This window comes from Cibotium barometz, chromosome 54 (assembly GCF_041138505.1).
Source record: "Cibotium barometz isolate CiBa-2024 chromosome 54, ASM4113850v1, whole genome shotgun sequence".
Classification (NCBI taxonomy): Eukaryota; Viridiplantae; Streptophyta; class Polypodiopsida; order Cyatheales; family Cibotiaceae; genus Cibotium; species Cibotium barometz.
The window spans coordinates 25,913,588-25,932,077 of NC_141099.1; positions in this window are offsets into that span (position 1 = coordinate 25,913,588).

Genomic DNA, 18,490 nt, shown 5'->3' on the forward strand with positions numbered 1-18,490 from the left:
ATTCGGACAGATCCTTGAGGTGTGATTTTCCATACTCAGAATGGTCACAGGCCTTGGTATTTAAGTTTATTTTTCTTGGCGTTTCCCATAGCATACATGAGGACAAGGTCCCCCATTTTGAGTTCTTTTTGCTTGAGGTTTCTATCAAACCAGTGTTTCTTGCGTAACTTTTCGACCATGAGCCCATGTGATGCTATCAACCAGGTCTCATCCAGTTTTTCCAAGTCAATTAGCCTTTCAGCTAATGCATTCTCAGTTAGACGCTCCTGTACATCAATCCTAGTGTAAGATTTCTCCCCAGCCTCTCAAGATGTCCAGCATCTTCTCCTATAATCAAATCCCTCTTCAGAAATATAAAAGATCGTGTTTCTACCAGAGTTTTGGCCTAGAGAGAGAAAATCTTCTAGAGAGTGGTAACTCAGTTTTTAAATATTTTTGGATAAAAAAATATCTCATCTTATTAAAATAAGTTTCCCTGAAACAGAAGTTCAAAAAGGTTTTCAGAAGGTGCATTAGAAATTAAGTATAATCTGTTCAAGAGGCATTATCTTGGGGGTGAAGATTTTTTCGAAATTTTAAATTAAGGTTCCTATGGACCAATAAGATTCATCCAAATGTAGGGAGGAGATAAATGAAGAAATAAAAGAAAAATTCTCCCAAAAATGAGTAAATACTCACATAAGATGAAGAGTTGACTAAGGACAAGGTTAATAGTTAAAAAAGAGAGATATTTAGGTGAAATGGTGCATTTTTGACACCTCTGCATGGGGGAATTCCTCTCATGAAGGAGGCTCCTATTTCACATGCTTGAATGAGTTTTAAACTCCCAAATAATGAGATATTTTTATCTCTCCTCTCTCCTGTTTTAACTAGATCCAAAAAGTGAGCAAATTGACCTAAAAATGGTCAAAAATTGACCAAACTGATCTGGAAAATTCTAGAATCAGTTGGCTTGGTTAGAAGCTCACTTTTTCCTATAAATAGAAGCCCTCCCCTTTGTTGAAACTCAATAGTGTTGTGCACTGTTACCATGCCTCTCCCAAGTGCCAAAGATTGTGAATTTTACTCATAATTCACTAGTTTTTGACCTTCCCTCTTCCAAAAGATTGGTGGCCACTCTTGTCTCAAACAAGAGTTGAATCCTCAAACCATCAAGCCAAAGGAAAGCTCTCAAAGTCATTAGTAAGTTGGTGATTCTTCTCCTTTTCCACTTGTTTTATGGTTTTTATGGTTTTTTATGGTTTTTATGCTTTATGTCTTCTCAAAAATTGCAAATGATGTTATGCCTCATTACAAAAAGGCATTCCCCTCTCTTCTCTAGTAAATCCAACCATTCTTTATCCTAGGTGAATGTTAAATGAATAAAACCAAGTTTTTCATAATGTTTCTCTTAAATAAGTAGAAAAATGTTACTTTTAAATACTCTTGATGCATTTCTAATTAATTTTAGAGTCTTAAAATTGAAAAATGGCCAGCCATACAAAGGAGGTTATGGCAAATTTTTTCAAAAATTTGGAAATAAGTATTATCTTTCATTAGTCTAAAAGAGTAATCCTTATGATTTCTATATTCTAAAGTGCCATTTTCATGCATAGAAGATGCATTTTGATTATTTGTATAAAAGACATTTAGTTTTATTATAAAAGTATTACTTTCATTATATTTGATTTTTATGCATAGAAGTATGCATAAATTTTTTTATTATAAAAGTGTTACTTTTATCATATTTGATTTTCATGCATAGAAGTATGCATAAAAGATAATTTTTTTATTATAAAAGTGTTACTTTTATCATATTTGATTTTCTTGCATAGAAGTATGCATAAAAGATAATTTTTTTATTATAAAAGTGTTACTTTTATCATATTTGATTGGGATACGGATTTAAGATTTATTCATGGTATTCAAACAAAATCAAAACTATAAACTTGCATAGAAACCCTGTTTTCTTAAAAGACTGTCTTACGCCAGAATGCTGGAGGGAGCATTTGGCATATATGTTTATCTAAGGGAAGTTTGGTTGCAATAGCTGGCGGGGAGTGTTCGAGAGACAGCTCATGCAGCAAAGCCTGCCGAGGTCTTGACCAGCCTCGGTATGGTTAAAATGGTGTGCTTCCGATACGATGGGCGAGGGCCGACGAAGCGGTCCTCCCTGAGTGAAGTGCCAAGACACCTAAGGAGGATCCTGGAGGGTTCTGACCAGGCGATGCACGGGCTCGCGGTGCCGAGAACACCCATGCGTATGTCGAGGAAGATATTGTATGACAGACCAATGTTATTGTAATATATCACTGGATCTCGTTGTTGACTCGCTGGTCTCACAACGGAGAGTCCAGTGTGATACTGTTTTGTGAGAAACAAAGACTGAATGGAAATTTTGAAGTATGACATGTGAAACCAGTAAATTGTTTTATCAATGGATTATTTTTATATTAAAGTTTTAAAGAGGAGTGTGTGCGTATCTGTTTTCTAAAGCTAAAGAGGAGTGTGTGCGTATCTGTTTTAAAGAGGAGTGTGTGCGTATCTGTTTTCTAAAGCTAAAGTTAAGAAAGGCATTTCAATTATGGGTGGGTGAGTACTTGTTTGGTTCCACCGATTCCAGAGTGGTAGGGTGGTGGCTAACCCATGGGTCGGATGGGGTTAGGCTGGAATCAGTGGAGTTTTAATAATCAAATTGAAAAATCTTAGGATTACGCTAGGATTCGAGTAGATCGTTAATTCCCTGATAAATTTCTCGATTGAGTGGATCAACGGGGCTGTGCCTAATCTTGATTAGGAAAAAAGCGTTGAATCACTCAGATGATCAAATTATATCAGTGATAGTTTCCTTCTATCTGATTTATTCAGAGGTGAAGGATAGTTTAGAATTGGTCTCGTTAGAAAAATTCGTTAAGAAAAATAAAAAAGGTGGAATCGTCTCCGCTTTCCGAGCATGGAAAATTTTCCCGGTTTCGGTTTTCGGAGTGACCACCAGCCTAGTCTCGTGCCTGAACATTCGTGGGCGAGGCCCCGAGTGAGAGACCCTGCCCCGTGCATGAGGGGGCTGCTTCCGCTGTTAGCTACCGGGAGTCCGGTAGTGCGCGGAGGGGGTAGTGGGTTCTCACAGTTGGTATCAGAGCGAGTTGAAAACTAATAAGGTTAAACAAAATTTTTCAATAAAAAACTCAGAAAAAGCATTTTTCATAATGTATTTTCATTTTGTAAGTTTCTTTAATGAAGAATTTTTAATCAAAGAAATTATTTTTATAGATGGAAATTCCCTATTTATCTGGTATTCCCGACCTCACCCAGTCTCAAGATATGACTGCGTTCACCTTCGAGCATCTCATCTCTTCCGCTTCAACTCAAACAAGCCGAGCAAGTCTCGCACGCCATTTCGAGGATTTATATTTTCCTAACCCAGCGGAGAGAATACAGCATAAGTGGTTTGCAGGGCAATATGTCCACGCCTTTTGCGACCGCCGTGCAATGATGTGGCAGAACCTCTCATTGGCTATGATCCTATTAAAGCTGAAAATGGTGCGTGGCGTCATTCTATATCATTCGACGCCTCGGAATTTCAAACTTTCATGCCAAGTCTATAGACTCCTTAGTTGCTTTATTCCTAAATGGAAGATAATAGCTCCCTTGTCAATAAGTGGACGTTTGTATCAGGGCATGGCTATGGCCCCCGCCGAGGAGATTTTGAATTCTAGAGCCGAGCTGCTCTATGTACATATTGCAAATTTTGTATAAATAAAGAAATGTTTTCCGGAGAAAAGTTCCCTGTTATATAAGTGATTGTTTATGGACGATCTGATATAAAGAAAAATCTGTTATCGGACATATGTCATAGATCTCCAATAAGATCATTGTCTTGTTTAAGAAATTGTTTTTCCGAACCTCTTAAGTCTTAGGATCTCGTGGATAATATCAAAATAAAAATTCAATAATATATAAAATTTTGACAGAATCATGAGACGAGGAAACCGTGGCCGTCAGCCAGACCCTCTCTCTGAAGATGACGAGCTTGACCCTGATGTTCGCAAAGCTCTTCATAGGACTCAGCCAGGACCCTTCAAAGGAGAAGGGGAGAACCTGGGCGAGGCTGTGGAGAAATGGGTGGAAGCCATGGAAGAGTATTTTGACGTCACAGGCTACAATGAGTGGAGCAATATGGCTCTTGCCCGGCTAAAAATAGTGGAAACAGCTAGGGTAGCATGGAGGAACCACTGTGACACCAACCGTTTGGATAGAAATACTCAGTCCTGGAATGATCTAAAAACATATCTAAGAAAGAGATTTTGTCCCCTTGGATTTTTGGAAATCAAAATGAACGAGTTCTTAGAGCTAACGCAGGAGAGCAAAACCATCGAGGAATATCACCAGGCCTTTGCTCTTCTACTCAAATATTCACCACCTCTTGATGAAGAGCAACTCATGGCCAGGTTCATTCGGGGAATGAACGAACCCTTGGACACACTGGTCAAAAATGCCAAGCCAGTGTCCATGGCTGAAGCAGTAAGAATGGCAAAGGATTTTGCCAAAGCCTTTGTAGTAAAGGTTCCGCCAAAGCCTGCACCCTCTAACTTTAAAAGATTCCAAGCCCAGGGAAGTACTTCAAACTTTCCACCCCCGAAGAGGCAGCAAGGCCCGAATCAGAATCAGGATGCAGGAAGATTCCAAAGTGAAGAAAGACCCTTCCCCCAGAATACTTTCTCAGGAGCCCCACCTCTTTCAAGAAATCAGAGGGATGAGCTCAGAACTGAAAACCAATGTTTTGGATGCCAGGGTTTTGGACACCAGTTAAAAGACTGCCCGACTCCTGCCATGTCAAGGGGACAGGGAAGTCAAGGGCCCCGAATTCAGAGACCAACCCCTTCATACCAGTCTAATCAGGGTCCGTCTCGCCCAAGCCAGGGTAACCCCAGAAGAACTCAAGCTCAGCCATCTGCCTCTGTCCAGAGTAACCTCAGAACTCCTTCCCAGAACTGGGGCAACCAAAGAGAAAGAGTTCTACCTCAGACTGAAGCAGCCAGAGCAGTCAAAATTTCTGATGTAGTAGAAGAGGAAAAAGGGAAGATCTATGCTGCCATTGAAAATCAAGGGCCTAACCAACAATTCTCTGTCATCCATACTCCAGTAGAGTATCAGGGTAAGCCTTTAAGACTTTTGATTGATTCAGGCAGTTCTCATTCATTCATTTCCCCTGGATGCTTGCGTAAGCTAGTCTTAGAACAGAAATCAGGGAAACCTATGCAAGTTGAATTGGCCAGTGGAAAGACTCTTTTCACTCACCATGAGACAGATCTTATCCAATTCAATCTAGATGGTAATGTAACCGACTGTCAGTTCCAAGTTTTACCTCTGGGAGTTTTTGATGGAATCCTTGGAATGGATTGGCTCCACAAAAATCAAGCTGACATACACTGTCATAATGGAACCATTTCCTTCCATGACCTTCACGGGAACAAAGTTCAAGGAACTGGAGTTTTCGGATCCCCAGACCTTCAATTAGTAAAAGCTTCTAGGTTGCTGAAAGGACTTAGGAAGAAGCAGCAAATTTATGTTGTCAAAATGAACCCAGTAGACTCAAAGCTTAAGGCTAAAGAACGAGAATGGTTAAGTGAATTTGATGATCTATTCCCAGCAGAGCTAACTGAAATGCCTCCAATCCGGGAAGTAGATCATGTGATTGAATTAACCCCCAGTAGCCTTGCACACGTACAAATGTGCACGTACAAAATGCCAGTTCCTGAAGCCATCAAACTCAAGGAACAGCTTAGGCAGCTATTAGAACAAGGGTTTGTTAGACCCAGTGTTTCACCTTGGGGTGCGCCAGTTCTCTTTCAGAAAAAGAAAGATGGAACGCTTAGACTCTGTGTGGACTACAGAGGTCTAAATCAGCTGACAGTTAAGAATAATTATCCTATCCCAAGAATTGATGAGCTTTTGGACAGGCTAAATGGAGCCCAGATCTTCACAAAGATAGATCTCAAATCTGGGTATTACCAGATCCGGATCAATGATCAAGATATACAAAAACAGCCATCAATACTTGCTATGGGCATTATGAATTTACTGTCATTCCATTCGGATTAACTAATGCCCGAGCTACATTCAATCGCGTAATGCAGGACATCCTCAGAGAATACTTGGATGATTTTGTTTTAGTTTTCTTTGATGACATTTTGATTTACTCAAAGAACGCAGCTGACCATGAGACTCATGTCCGAAAAGTTCTTGAGATTCTAAGAAAGCATCAACTCTTTGCCAAAAAGAGCAAATGCACTTTCTCTGCCGACCACGTTGAATACTTGGGCTTTCTAGTATCCAAAGATGGAATTTCTCTAGATTCCGCAAAAGTCCAAGCAGTCATAGATTGGCCGGAACCAAAGACAGTGAAAGAAGTCAGAGGATTCTTGGGATTGACTGGTGGGTATAGAATTTTTATACCAAAGTATGCTCTCATAGCTTTCCCCCTGACTAACCTTCTCAAAAAGAATACCCCATTTCAATGGTCTGCCAGGTGCCAGAGTGCTTTTGATAAGCTGAAGATCGCCTTGGTAACCAGTCCCGTTCTGAAGCTGCCAGATTTTTCTCTACCCTTTGAGGTAGTAACTGATGCAAGTGGTTTTGCCCTGGGAGGTTCACTCATGCAGGAAGGTCATGCAGTGGCCTATGAATCCCGAAAGCTGAGAATGCATGAGAGGAATTATGCTGTCCACGACCTGGAATTACTTTCAGTAGTCTATGTCTTGAAGTTGTGGAGACATTACCTACTGGGAAAAAGATTCACTTTGATGACAGACCATCAAAGCTTAAAGTGGATCTTTACTCAGAAGGACCTCAACATGCGCCAAAGAAGGTGGATGTAGACCCTGCAGGAATTTGATTTTGAAATCAAGTACCGCCCAGGCAAAGAAATGTGGTAGCAGATGCCCTCAGAGCAGAAAAGCTTCTTTGCTTGCAATTACTATAGTATCAAATCCTTTGATTATTGAAGCAAGTGAGAACATCATGCAGGATAGATTCAAGTTGGCCCTATTGCTACCCTACTTATGCAGGAAAGCAAAACTCCTCAGGAGTTGAACAGAGTTCAAGGGTACAGCCTGAATGATGGCATTATGTATTATAATCGCAGGCTAAGCATTCCCAATGATGAGGGAACCAAGGACCAAATTCTGAATGAAGCTCATGATAGCCTTATAGTAGCAGGACATCCAGGTTTCATCAAAACCTACATGTTGGTAAAGAAAAGCTTCTTTTGGCCTGGTCTGAAAAAGGATGTACTGAATCATGTATGTTGTTAGGTATTTTTTGGTAATATTTTCTTGGCATATGTACACACTCATGCATGGCATTTACAAATAAAGGGTGTCCATCTCCAAGGGCCAAAGGGGGTATAAGGCCACATGTGAACGGATCTAACAAAAATATGCAATGTGTACAGTTAGTTATTGGTTTACCTTGATAAATAAGGAATGGAAGGGGTATGAGATGAGAATCAGTTTCACAAGGCAGGTTTTAGCACTATCATATGTGAACAAGGATGTTGACAAATAATGTGAGCATGCAAAGCACTATTTTTTTAAAAACTGGATAGGGACCCGTTAGAGGAGGTCAACTACAGTACCAGTCCTTGGCATTTCATGGGAAACAAGGTATTTGTGGTCCACAAGATGTTATTAAAAAGGTGCAAAGTCTCCCTTGAGATAAGCCTCTATGTATAGCCTTCTACATAAGCTTATGCATGAGGCTTATATATTAGCCGTATGCATAGGCATCATTGCTTATGGCTGTGAGCCTATTTCATAATAAGGGTGCACCCCTATATGCATATGTATCAATTGAGTAAAGGGTGGCAGATGTTGATGTGCCCATCTCCCCTTGCATGTCTTGATCAAATGTATGTAGGCTTCCCCCAGTTGCTTGGAAAATTGAATGAGGGTAGAGACAAGTCTCATGCTTGAGATGTTAAATGTTGTGTTAGCTCACTGAGTAGTTGACTGGTGCCCCTTTTTCTTGATGTTGGTGTGTACTCCGAACTGTGGAAAGGCATTGCTATAGAGGTGTTCCGTGTCTCTCCGCCTCCCTTCACAGTTTTTGGTGCCCCCACGGAGGAGCATTCTAAGAACCTTCAGTTTACAAGACTGAAAATATGTGCATGTGATTAATCTCAGTGAATGACTGCTGTGCCAGGACAGTGGTGTGACAGATGCCTTCTAAATCTGTGCTATATTAGCTTGGTTTGACAGCCAATTGAAATATGGTTTACATGCTGAAATTCTTGGGATTGGTGCCGTTTCACAGTTGATGTGTTGCCTAAAAATTCTGGTAGAATCGGAAAATTAGCCAGTAGTGCCTCTTAGGAGTTGGATGGCCACTCTCAATGGATAATCACAACGGACTTCAATTTACTCCTTTCCATTTTACCCAAAGAATTCAGATAAATGTTTATGTGGACAGAAAAATTTTCTTTCAACAGCGTATGGCATATATGTTTGGGCCAGAAAGACTGAGGGAAATATTGGAGTCTCCTTTGCTGGTGGTAATTCCAATGATTAACTATGCAAATTCGTTTGATGTGCATGTGTTCATCCTCTTCTAAACCGGAAGTGTTTTGAAGTTTTTTCTGAGAATTGATTTAGTAGAGGGTTTTGTTTTTGCATCTGTGTCAAAAGGGTTTTTTTGGGTAGCAATGGCTTTTCCGTATCCAGAGTTTCATGGAAAAAGTGATGAGAATGTGGAAGAGTTCTTAGAAAACATGGAAGTTGCATGCATAAGCAACCATATCCAGATACCCGCTCAAATGTTACACCTTTTGCAAATCTATTTGAAGGGTGATGCACGGAGCTGGTGTAAGGGTTATGAGAAGGAGTTGCAGAGGGCTGATCCACCTATGCCATTGACATGGGATAATGTCCGACAGGCTTTAACAGCACAGTTTGTGAAGGTGAAAGATCCAGACAAAGTTTGGCATGAAATACAGGAATTGAGACAAAGAAAAGCGGAGCCCATTGATGATTACATCAAGAAGTTTTCCATATTATGGGAGAGCTTGTGTCAAGCCTTGCAGCCACAAGTGCCCCCACCAGATATGATGAAGAAGGATCGGTTCTTGGTTGGCCTCAAGGAAAACCTGCGTTGGAGGGTAGAATTGAAGAAGCCAAGAACATACGAGGATGCATTGGAGGTGGCAAGGAACAAAGAGTGGAAGTTGAATAGACTAACGCAATTGGGAGTAAGCTCACTACCTATGGTGTCAGAGATGAAGCAAATGGATTCCATGCAAAGTCGGGTTCCAGAGGAGGTTCATCCGGCAGATGCGGTTTCAGTAACTACTCAAGTTGTGCCAGCAATGGTCACTACTGCAGCACAAGATGATGAATTGAGGCAGGACTTGAGGCAAGTGGTTGATTTGATGAAGAATCTTAGCCTAAATATGTTAAGCAATGTGGGAAATAATCGAGGTCGTGTGAGACTTGCAAATCAGCCAGGAGGTGAAGGACAACCAAAGAATGGTTTTGGTGGACAGAATAACGGCAGGGGTTGGAGGCAGTTGCCCACATGCTATAACTGTGGAGAGCTTGGCCACGTCAGCCCACAATGTGATAAACCACCAAGAATGGGTGGAGATATGTATCCATTGCCTGCACAGTTGCCGAACCGGTCAAATGATTATGGCATTGAGATTAAGGGTGAGGCAGGACCTAGTGGACTGACCAAGGAGGACAAGGGAAAGACAAAAGTGTTAAGTGTGGTCACCTTGGAGAAGGCAGCAATGTTGGAAGATACATTGGTAATGCCTATTGGGAAGAGAACTACAGAGGATAAAGAAGGAAGAAATGAAGCAGGTCCCAGTAGGAAGAAAGGGAAGAGTCATGAGGGTGAAGATGTGAAAGCTAAAAGGAAAAGGAGAGCTCGCCGAAAATTTCACGTCTCAGATTTTCCACTAGGGGAAGGGCAGGATAGCTATGACTTGAAACAGGACCTGAGCAGTAGGAAGGCAGACGTGACCTTTGGACAACTAGTGGAAATGATACCGAAGCTGAAGCGCCAATGGAAGAAACTAGTTAGCCCGCTGGGGAAGGAACCCAACAGAGGGTCTGTAAGAGTGTTGGCCATTGATGAGTCTTCAGACATTTGTCCCATAGTGGATGTTTGGCACAAGAGGAAGAATCTTGGGCAGGGATACGTGGATGGTGGTGCACAAATTTGTGTAATCACTCAAACATGTGTAGAAAAGATGGGCCTGACAGTAGAAGGAGTTTCAGGATTCCGCATACGACTGGCAAACCATCAAAAGATCAAGTGTCTAGGGGTAGTGAAGAGCTTGGAAATCGAAGCTTATGCAGTCAAAACGGTAGTAGATTTTCATGTAATGCCAGCAGGATTAGGGGCTTATCCTATCATCCTCGGAAGACCATGGCTACGCGCAGTGCGGGCCGTTCAAGATTGGAGACACGGTACAATCAGCTTATATGGGGAGACAGGGGGCAAAAGATTATTTGACATGAGTAGCAGGAAGCCACTAGATGAAGATTATGAAGAAGGGGAGAGTCCAAGTAGTGAGGAGTCTTCCACTGTGTCAGATGAAGACAGTGGCACCACCACTAGTAGTGAGGGAGAGGTAAATGTGGCATTTCTGATGGTGGACAGGATCTTTGAACAGACCAGCATAGTCGCATCCATAAAGAGAATTGAAGATGAGTCTAAAGGCCCATATGAGGTGATTGAAGAGCTAATGCAACCCCAGGTGAAGCCGCACGAGAAACACGAATTGATGGCCAGGATGATTAGCACAGATCTCTCAGTTGTGGAGAAGGAGAAGTATTTAAAGATGTTGTTAACATATCCAGACTTATTCATCACATCTTATGAAGAAGTTCGGGGCTTCAAAGGGGAAGATTTGCACATAGAGCTAAAGGAAGGAGCCAAGCCAGTACGTCAAAGATTAAGGAGAATGGGTCCAGAACAGATGAAGGCTTTGCGAGAAGAGGTGGACAAACTACTAAAGGCTGGTTTTATATGCCCTGTGGAGACAACAGAGTGGGTGAGCCCAGTCGTGGTCACTCCAAAAAAGGACGGAAAATGGAGGGTTTGTGTGGATTTCAAACCTTTGAATGCAGCCACAAAGAAGGATCCATACCCACTACCTTTCATTGATCAAATCCTGGATTCAGTGGCGGGTCATGAAAGATACAGTGTGTGTGATGGGTTTTCAGGCTATTTCCAGTTGAAGATTGCTCCAGAGGATCAGAAGAAGACTACTTTCATTACACCATGGGGCTGCTTTTGCTATACAGTGCTACCATTTGGGCTAACAAATGGTCCAGCTCACTATCAAAAGAGAGCAAATTGGGCGCTTCTGCCATTCATTGGAAAATGTGTACAGGATTTCATTGATGATTTTTGTGTCTATAGCACACGAATGGATCACTGTGAAAAGCTGGAAATGGTGCTGGAACGATATAATGATTGCGGTGGCCAACTCAATCCCAAGAAGTGTTTCTTTGCAAAACCAAGGGTTAAATTGTTGGGTCATATGGTGTCAGAAAATGGCATTGAGGCTGATCCAGACAAGGTCAAGGCAATCATGCTTCTTCCTTCTCCAGAGTCTACAAAACAGTTGGCAACATTCATTCAGAAGGTAAAATACATGGCAAGATTCATTTCATTGTCCTCACAGCTTTTATATCCATTACAACAGGTGGCAAAGCACGATCCTTTGCAATGGGATGACAAATGTAAAGAGGAGTTTCGGAGAGTCAAAGAAGTCTTAGGGGAGATGACAGTGGTGCAGGCTCCAAATTGGGAACAGGTTTTTTATGTGAATCCTTCAGTAGGAGAGGATGCTATTGGTGCTATGTTGTTGCAAAAAGGGAAGGGGAGCCAATATATGCACCCCGTCTATTGTGCTAGTAGGGTAAAGTCAGTAGCAGAGAGGGGACTGTTAGAAATAGAGTTGGTGATGGTAAGTGTGGTGTTTGCTTGCCGACGGTTTCGCCAATATCTTTTGACAAAGCCATTTGTATTCCTAACTAGCTACACATTCTTGCCTCAGCTCATCAATGGTGTAAACATGTCTAAGGCAGTGAAAAAGTGGGTGATTGAATTGCAGGAGTTTGAATTCTCTTTCTTGGTGGAAGAAAGTAACAGAGCTACTTTGGCAGACTTGTTAACTTATAAGAAAAACCCTGTGCTTGTCAAAGAGGAAAGTGTTAGAAAGGTAGAAAATGTGGCAGAAGTAAGCAATGCTCATGTTTTGTTCTTTGATGGTTCATACAGGAAGAGCCATGATGCAGCTTCTGGTGGTATAGCTCTTTATGACCAGCAAGGTAAGCTGATTTGTAAAAAGGGATTCAAAGTTGATGCTCATACTAACAATGAAGCAGAGTATTCTACATTGGAAGCAGGGCTAAACATTTGCATTAAGCATGGTGTAAAGAGACTATGCATAAGGGGTGATTCTCTACTGGTGGTAAAGCAAATACTAGGAGTATGGAAGAGCAAAAACCCTGCATTAAGAAACAAGTGTTTTAAGATCAAGAGCTTGTTGAAGGAGTTTGAAGCATGGGGCATTCGGCATGTGGAGCGTTCTCTTAATACAGAAGCACATGAAGCAGCACAGGGAATGATTGGCGAGCTATATGTGTTAAAAGCAGATCTGCCACTTTATCGGGGTCGTGAAAGTCTGACACTGGAAGAAGAGTTTTTGTTGACAGGAGTCATTCCCAAGGACATTGAGAAGGCAAAGAAATATGGGTTTGTACGCAGAGCTTGCAAATACAAGCTCATTGGTGACACCTTATACATGCAAGGGGTTGACTTGGTGTTAAGGCGTGTAGGAAGGAAGAGCTGTACAGAGTGCTTGAGGAGAATCATGAAGGAGCATGCGGTGGCCACTTTGCATTTAAAATCACATTGCACAAAATCTTACAGGAGGGTTACATATGGCCAAGTATACAAAAAGATGTGCATCACTGGTGTAGCTCATGCAAAAGGTGCCAGGCATTTGGGAAACGAGTTTTAAAACCAGAGTTGCGCAAGACAATCTTGGCCTTTGACATTTTTGAGAAGTGGGGAATTGATGCAGTAGGACCCTTACCCATTACCAGCAGGGGGAAGAGTTATATTTTGACAGCTGTGGATTATCTTTCCAGGTGGGCAGAAGCTAGAGCATTGAAGCAAATTACTGCAAGAGATGTTGCAAAGTTTGTTTATGAAGACATCTGCTGTAAATTTGGGGTGCCCTTGGAGCTTCTTTCTGATCAAGGGCCTGGTTTTAGAGCTGACTTGCTAGAATACTTGTGTGCCAAAATGCGGATTAAGCATAATTTTACTACTCCTTATTACCCGCAGTGCAACAGTTTGAATGAAAGATTCAATGGTGAACTTGTACACATTCTTGCAAAGGTAACAGAACATCAAGGCAAGAATTGGGATCTGGAGCTGTTTAGTGCTTTATGGGCTTATCGTACATCGGTGAAGACAAGCACAGGTTTTACACCTTTTCACTTAGTGTATGGCAAAGAAGCTTTGTTACCTGTGGAAGTTGAATTGCCTGCAGTTAAAATGTTAGAAAAGCTGCTAGGGTCATCTAGCAACACATTTAAAGAGAGACTTTTACAGTTACAAGAGGTTCAGCTGGACAGGATGAGTGCCTTGGAACATTATGAGAAGATGCAAAATAGGGCATTGACAAAGATAAATGAGAAGATTAAGAAGAAGGGTATTGAGGAAGGTGATTTGGTGCTACGCTATAATAGTAAGCTGTGGATAAAACCTTTCAAAAGAAGTTCCAAGTGAAATGGGAGGGGCCCTTCAGAGTAATGAATTGCTTTGCTAATGGCACATATCAATTGGCTGACCTTGATGGGACCCCACATGTATCAAGGGTGAATGGTTTGCGTCTCAAGTTATATCATGCACGACTGATGATGGTAGGCAAGGATGAAAGAATTGAAGAAGTGAAAAACAGTGTCTTTGAGAACATGGCAATATCAGATACATTGAGTCTCACGACACTGTCTTCTGCTGACCATGAATGATCTAGCAGGCTAGGGGATGGGCAAACTATGTTAGGTATTTTTTGGTAATATTTTCTTGGCATATGTACACACTCATGCCTGGCATTTACAAATAAAGGGTGTCCATCTCCAAGGGCCAAAGGGGGTATAAGGCCACATGTGAACGGATCTAACAAAAATATGCAATGTGTACAGTTAGTTATTGGTTTACCTTGATAAATAAGGAATGGAAGGGGTATGAGATGAGAATCAGTTTCACAAGGCAGGTTTTAGCACTATCATATGTGAACAAGGATGTTGACAAATAATGTGAGCATGCAAAGCACTATTTTTTTAAAAACTGGATAGGGACCCGTTAGAGGAGGTCAGCTACAGTACCGGTCCTTGGCATTTCATGGGAAACAAGGTATTTGTGGTCCACAAGATGTTATTAAAAAGGTGCAAAGTCTCCCTTGAATGCAAGAGTCACCATGGAATTTAATACAAGGCTTGCTAAAAATAGAAGGTGGCCTTGGATTGTTTCGAAAATTCCTCAACTAGCCTCAAAATTCAAAAGGGCGCCGAGTGGGCGTGGGGTGAGCTCTCTGACATACGTTGGAGTATTATGAATAATATAATGCTCTTTGGTTGAACGGGCAGCGCACGCTGGTGTATAAGAAGAGGAGGGGAGCAAGCTCAAGAGAATAGAGATGGTACCCGCAGCTCCAATGCTCTAAGCGCAGCCCATGTGCGTGGAAGAGCGCAGCTGTAGTTTTTATAGTGTGTGAGGGAGAGCTCAGCTCTAAGGTTTTCAGAGAGCTGTGCTGCACTCTCTATTGGTGTGTAGAAGGGCTCTCAGAGTTTTCAAAGAGTGAAAGGGAGAGCTCAGCTTTTCTAAGACCCTAGGAGAGCTGCGCAGTACATGTGCGCAGCCCATTGTGTAGAAAAGAGGAAGTGTAGCTGTAGCGCAGAGTGGGTGTGGGGAGAGTTCATTACTCTAAAGCTCGGAGAGTCTGCACAGCTGTTGTGTGAGAGAGCATGTGTTTCTGATTCTCTCAAAGAACTGCGCAGTACCCGTGTGCATCCCATGCTTGTAGAGAGGAGGAAACGTAACCTTCTGTAGTTTTCAGCACGTGTGTAAAGGAGAGCTGCGTAGTGATGAGGCTCTCAGAGAGCTGCGCAATCCATGTTTATGAGAGTGTGAGAGAGCTCGTAGTTTCCAGTGTGTGAAGGGGAGCTGTAGTTCTAATGTTCTTAGAGAGCTGCAGCCCATGAGACGAGCTCGTTTTCTTTGAAGAAAAGTACCCTCAGAACAGCCCACGGCACTCCAGTTTGGGAGGGGAGGAGAAGCTGCAACGCTACTTGTATGAGTGAAGAGAAGGTGCCACGCCTAAAGAGTGCGGCTCTCTGTCATGATGACAGCCCATGCAATGTAAGTGACGGCTGGCCAGTTTTTTTTGTTTCCTTTTTTGTGAAATAACTCATATACATAGGAGGAATCACCAGTTTGTGGCTTTGGAAAACCCATGTATATGATAACCAGCTCTCTGATTTTTGTGGGAAGCTCATGTGTATGAGAAAGACAGCTCTCTGGTTTTGCTTGAGAGAATATGTATGTATGGTGGTATGCTTCTTCAACAGATAGACTGAAGACCATAAAGTGATTGTGCCTCCTAGTCACACACTGCTTGCCAGGTTGGGAGAATTGAAGTTCCTTATTGATGTTGTCTTTTCTTGGGAAACTGAAGTTTTGCAGAAAGCTCATACTTGATGGAATGTAACCTTGTTTATGTCAAGTGGTTCTCTCACCATTTCTCTGTGGTGATCATTTTGCTTATGGCTGTGAGCCTATTTCATAATAAGGGTGCACCCCTATATGCATATGTATCAATTGAGTAAAGGGTGGTAGATGTTGATGTGCCCATCTCCCCTTGCATGTCTTGATCAAATGTATGTAGGCTTCCCCCAGTTGCTTGGAAAATTGAATGAGGGTAGAGACAAGTCTCATGCTTGAGATGTTAAATGTTGTGTCAGCTCACTGACTGGTGCCCCTTTTTCTTGATGTTGGTGTGTACTCCAAACTGTGGAAAGGCATTGCTATAGAGGTGTTCCGTGTCTCTCCGCCTCCCTTCACAACGTCAATGTCTGACATGCTAGAAAGTCAAAGCTGAAAGAGTAAAAATGCCTAGGAAGTTACATCCATTGGACATCCCCCAAGATTTTATGCATAATTAGATGCATATTGAATCTTTGTAATTAAATAAGGGTTCTCCTTAATCCTTTATTTAAATTTCGTAAGAATTGAAAAAATGAATAGGTAGATAATATGTGAGAGGAAATTCTACCATTTCATATTCACTAAGATGGTAATGAGAAAATTCAATTAAACTATCAAAGTCAGAGATCGAGATAAATGATTATTTTATTCCTAACACCATATTAGTGAATTTGGGAATTTCCCAATTCCCATTTTTGAATACTTAAAAAAGGGGACATGGATAACATGTTTGTAAGTTTCTCAAAACCCTATCATATGACCTATCGTTGGAAAGCGCTTGAAAAATGGAATCTAAAGAGCTATAAAGCGCTCGTTTTGGATTAGTGGTATTCAAGTTATGGTTAATCCAAACTTTTGACCACGTGTCCCAAACTTGCGAGAAATTCCCATATTCCCCAATATGGTGTTTCCTCTTAAGAAATCCATGTTTTAGAAATCTGTAAGCAAATATTCGTTGAAAGAAATTTAGAAAAAGAGAAATTGAAATAGTACCTTTCGAGAAAGATAATTTAGGAAGAACCTTTCCAGACCTAAACTCTGATTCAGACCATTGACCATTGACCAAGACCAAATTTATTCGTCAATGACGATGTGATCAGTTCAGGAAAAATGCACTCAAAACACCCACCGAATTTGAAAATAAGTTATGACTTTTGATTTTGATCTGAGGATCAAGTTAAGAGAATTCGAGGAATTCTGTTTGGAATTCAGACCAGGATCTAGAAGTATTGGGATACGGATTTAAGATTTATTCATGGTATTTAAACAAAATCAAAACTATAAACTTGCATAGAAACCCTGTTTTCTTAAAAGATTATCTTATGCCAGAATGCTGGAGGGAGCATTTGGCATATATGTTTATCTAAGGGAAGTTCAGTTTGCAACAGCTGGCGGGGAGTGTTCGAGGGACAGCTCACGTGGCAAAGCCTGCCGAGGTCTTGACCAGCCTCGGTATGGTTAAAATGGTGCGCTTCCGGTATGATGGGCGAGGACCAACGAAGCGGTCCCTGAGTGAAGTGCCAGGACACCTAAGGAGGATCCTGGAGGGTTCTGGTCAGGCGATGCATGGGCTCGCGCGGTGCCGAGGACACCCATGCGTATGTCGAGGAAGATATTGTATGACAGACTAATGTTATTGTAATATATCACTAGATCTCGTTGTTGACTCGCTGGTCTCAACGGAGAGTCCAGAGTGATACTATTTTGTGAGAAATAAAGACTCACAATGGAAATTTTGAAGTATGACATGTGAAACCAGTAAATTGTTTTATCAATGGATTATTTTTATATTAAAGTTTTAAAGAGGAGTGTGTGCCTATCTGTTTTCTAAAGCTAAAGTTAAGAAAGGCATTTCAATTATGGGTGGGTGAGTACTTGTTTGGTTCCACCGATTCCAGTGGTAGGGTGGTGGCTAACCCATGGGCCGGATGGGGTTAGGCTGGAATTAGTGGAGTTTTAATAATCAAATTGAAAAATCTTAGGATTACGCTAGGATTCGAGTAGATCGTTAATTCCCTGATAAATTTCTTGATTGAGTGGATCAACGGGACTGTGCCTAATCTTGATTAGGAAAAAAGCGTTGAATCACTCAGATGATCAAATTATATCAGTGATAGTTTCCTTCTATCTGATTTATTCAGAGGTGAAGGATAGTTTAGAATTGGTCTCGTTAGAAAAATTCGTTAAGAAAAATAAAAAAGGTGGAATCGTCCCCGCTTTCCGAGCATGGGAAATTTTCCCGGTTTCGGTTTTCGGAGTGACCACTAGCCTAGTCTCGTGCCCAGACATTCGTGGGCGAGGCCCCGACGAGTGAGAGACCCTGCCCCGCACATGAGGGGGCTGCTTTCGTTGCTGTCAGCTCTACCGGGAGTCCGGTGCACGGAGGGGGCAGTGGGTTCTCACACCTAGGCTTGGGACTAGGTATTCCATGGGCATTAGGAAAAAAGGGAGCTCATTTTGGGGCCTTTTACGGTTTGGAAAAATAAGCTCTCAACCAATCAACAGAGGGCCAACGTAACGTTGGAAATTCACAAAAATAAGAGAAAATAGATAAAAGAAACAATATTTTATGTAGGTACAAGCGTGCTACATTAATGTGGAGATTGGTTTTTTATTCTCACAAGATCTTTGGACATGAAGATAGAATCTAGTCTGACATTTTCTCTGACAAGGGCCTTCCCGCTTCCACCTTCCTTTGAACTTTGAAATGTTGTGCTGCCTT